Source organism: Armigeres subalbatus, chromosome 3 (assembly GCF_024139115.2).
Source record: "Armigeres subalbatus isolate Guangzhou_Male chromosome 3, GZ_Asu_2, whole genome shotgun sequence".
Lineage (NCBI taxonomy): Eukaryota > Metazoa > Arthropoda > Insecta > Diptera > Culicidae > Armigeres > Armigeres subalbatus.
In genome coordinates, this window is record NC_085141.1 from 247,350,536 (window position 1) to 247,354,351 (window position 3,816).

The following is a 3,816-nucleotide window of genomic DNA, read 5'->3' on the forward strand; positions in this document are numbered from 1 at the left end:
GCATTGATTTGACTGCCACTTTTTGCAACCTTGCGAGATATTTTGGTGTGAAAAAAGTGTTCGAATAATAAAAAAAATTGTTCGTAAATCTCGAATTTTCTTCCATCAATTGAAATTATTGTTATGATTTTGTAGTTAAATGCTGTATTTTTATGTGCTGAATAAGTTTCTAGAACATTGTTGACCTTAAAAATTCGACCATGCAAAGTTATTCAATGAATACTTATTATCTGAAATTGAGTCATATTTTGTTCGTTTCAGTAGATAGACCCGTAGTGTCTTTGACAAACTTTTTCTGTACATTATTTCTGATAACTTTCCCAAAGACGCCATTCTGTTTCAACAAAATTTGAAAAAAAAATTCTATCTCACTTTTAGGTGAATTATTCAAAATATTTTTTTCTCAAATGATACTCCTTGATGTATGCAACATACTTGCTGAACATACTATGCCATTTAAAACACGATTTCATACCGAAAAAGGCGACGATCACGTGTTTCGGGATTTTAACCACTGTGCAATGGTCCATTTACATTTCCATACCAACGGCGGCAGAATCGCAGTCGCCAAGCGATTGAATCGCGTCGCGATTGTCGTGTCGCGTGTGTTTGGGGGTAATTAAAAACTTGACTTTCCTGGCTGTTTATATCATCATACTTTACCATATTTTGCGTGAAATAATAAAAATCTAAATGTAAACATCACTACCACATTTAAACATAGGTTGTATTTCGTGAATTTCTCAGCTGAGTTTGGGGCGGCCATTCTTACGAGGCAGTTTTATGAAAAACAAACAATAATGGCACTAAATTGATCACTGGATAACTCTGAACCCAAATTGATAAAATATAACAATAATAAAAATAATTAAATACATGTTGATTGATTAAAAACTCTTAATTGTTCTGAATCGTTTAATTAAATAAGTTACATCATCTTTGTATCTACGAACTGATCAATATATATTGCACACTATTACCACATTCACATCACAATATCATCATGTGCACAAGTTTGTAACCATAATAATAAATCCACCCTCAATTTTATTTCATGAAACATCCACATCATTTAAATTTTCCTGTTCATTTTCATATTCTGCTTGGAAGGGCACCTTCTCAGACACCTTACAGTCTATCAGACTACAAGTTTTACCTCTTTATAAGGTGTATCTGGTGTCGAAGTTCACAAATCTTATGTCTATCTAATATGATATTGGGCAATAAAGCTCGTAACCTGAACAAGATGCTATTTGTCACAAACTTCCATCATTTGCAATCGTACAGAACTAACTTACGATCCTACAACGCATTATTTACAATGTAAATTGATTTACACAACACACACCACGTATCACACTAATTATCTGTAGCTATTCTCAACTTCTCAACCACTCATATGAAAATGTTACGCAAATCAAAGATGGCGTCTCACATGCGAAAAAACAAAATGGCTGTTGTATACTGAACAATATGAACAATCATGTCTAATAATCGAAATTATTCACACTTCACAAGTCCATCAGTCATCTTCTTGACTATTCTAATCATTTGATGCTTTTCACAACGATGGAATGTGTGTATAAAGCATAGTTTTATTAAAAGCACATTTTTTCACGATTTTCAGACCTTAACCTACAGTTTCGACACACCCCATTCGTTTCCTTAACATACACTTTTTCACATTATTTTCGTCATTACCGTGTTGGAAGATATCACTTTTCACTGATTTATCGATTTTTCTTCTTGAGTAGATAATTAGATGCTATTAATGTACGCTTTTCCACTAACTTCGAGGTTAATTCCTTCCGATATTCTCAAAAAGGAAAGATGGCCGTCAACGTTTTACTTCGCACCGAAAGAAACACACTCTTGCAATAGCAATGACAGTTTCGACACTTTTCGGGTGATATCTACGTTTTTATTTACCTATGGGGTAGTCCATGGTTGCTACGGTTCACTGCATGATTCTGATTTTCTTCAGTCCACATGCAGCAGGCGGCGAACAACATCCAGGTCAGGTAAGCTGTTTGCAGTTTTCGGAAATCCTTCCTGTGGCCAACATCAGATGAATATTTTTGCTCTTTTTGCAATATCTATGACGTTTCTGTCATTCACAGATTGTACCGAAGGTTCTTTGCGGAATAGGCTAGGCGAATAGTTAATTAATGATGATGAGCGTATGAGGTATAAAACACGGAAAGCCATAAAATACATGCAGACAATATATCTACGTATGTACATTGCAAACATATTTAGGTTTATTCCTATCATATAAAAAGGCCTATTACGACAATAGTAGTAGCCAGGCATTATATGCTAGTAAGCATTTACATTGGGTTCATTGAATTCTGGTACAAAAAGAATAAGTTAATATAGAGCAACAGTCGGCACACGTAATAATAACTTTTAGAATTCTGAGTCAAGGTTCATAAGTTTTACTTTCATTAGATTCCTATTAGAAATATGTACTGTTTTCTTTTTCCAGCCTTTGGGGATGGCGCCACCATACACTTCACCTAGCCTATGATGTGATACGACCCCGCAGAGTGGTTACGTGCGGCAAACGAATTCTCCTATGGTCGCATCAGGAGTGAGAGTAAAAGCGTCTCGCGAGCAAGCCCCCAGAACGCTTGAACGTTGGCGGGCGCGCGCGTGTGGGAAACAAAACATTAATATCAAACAAACGCGGCTGCTGTTAGTAGCTGTAGTTTGTGCGAGTAAACTAAGCTGTTTGTGATAGTGATATGCCAATACTATAAAGATCGCGTCTAGCTGGCTATGTATTAAAGGTCCAATCTGTAAGTTATGTAACTGGAAAGGATCTGAATGGTCGCCATTTTGTTTTAGCGGCCACCATATTGGATTTTGATCGTCGCCCATATTGATGCTACATCAGTACTTCTATTAATACTGCTGACATATTGTAAGGGAGTACAATTAATCATATCGAACTATGCATAGATTAGTATATTCTTCCATAATTAGTTATAATTACTGTCAGTTTCATAAAATTGTTATCATTTTGAAGCGTTTTCAACAAAAAGTAAAGCGTTTGCCAGAATCAACATGACGTGCGCAGTTGGTAGACGACACTCACAGTGCGGGTCAACTCTTACGACAGAAAAATGAAAATGGCGACCGCCATGCCGCAGAACACGCCAACAATTTCATCCCCAAGAATGCGGTGAACTTTGATTGCAGTTACGGAAAACAGTACCTACCGGTGGATTACCGTTGGCCAATTGTGAATTTCACCACCAAATGCACTTCAATCACTTTTAACAAGGTAAATTTCCACTTCGAACACCTCCCTAGAAAGCACTAAGTTGTATCGTCGTTTATCCGTCTACAGTGTTGCCTCCGTCGTCCAGCGTTTGAGCTGGCACTCAAAAGGTAGCTGTCAAAATCTGGTGGAACTCACATCAGCCAAGTTTACTCGCCCACTTTGTTTATTCTCTCGCAAGACTGGCTCTCTCTCATTGTAGAGCCGGTAGCACGTGGTTGTGTTGTTATTTTGGTTGGGGTTTCCTTTATGGGTGTTTATGCTTTTCGTAAATGATGCGCCAGGACGTGGACGCCAGTCGGATGGGTGGTGAGCATAGGGGGAGGAAATCACATGCTTTTTTGTTACCTTTGTTACCCGATCGTGAGAGAATGAGAGCTTTCAAGCATTAATCGATGCTGAGTGTTTTCATTTGATTTTTGTTACTAATTAAACATTTTATTATTATTGCAGATTTTGAAACTTTTAAACATCAAAATTTTCGAATAAATCTAGCAGAGCAATGTGATAAAATGTGATGAACGTGTATT

General features: G+C 37.0%; 1 long non-coding RNA gene across 2 annotated transcripts; it reads left to right on the forward strand.

Moving 5' to 3' along the window:
* Positions 1 to 1,702: 1,702 nt before the first annotated feature.
* Positions 1,703 to 3,214, forward strand: LOC134223234 (uncharacterized). 2 transcript variants are annotated; one of them, XR_009982489.1, is made up of 3 exons: positions 1,703 to 2,021; positions 2,121 to 2,427; positions 2,489 to 3,214. It is a non-coding gene; the product is annotated as an uncharacterized LOC134223234 (long non-coding RNA). The 2 variants fall into 2 exon arrangements; XR_009982490.1 differs by having other exon boundaries at positions 2,121 to 2,234.
* The last annotated feature ends 602 nt before the right edge of the window (positions 3,215 to 3,816 follow it).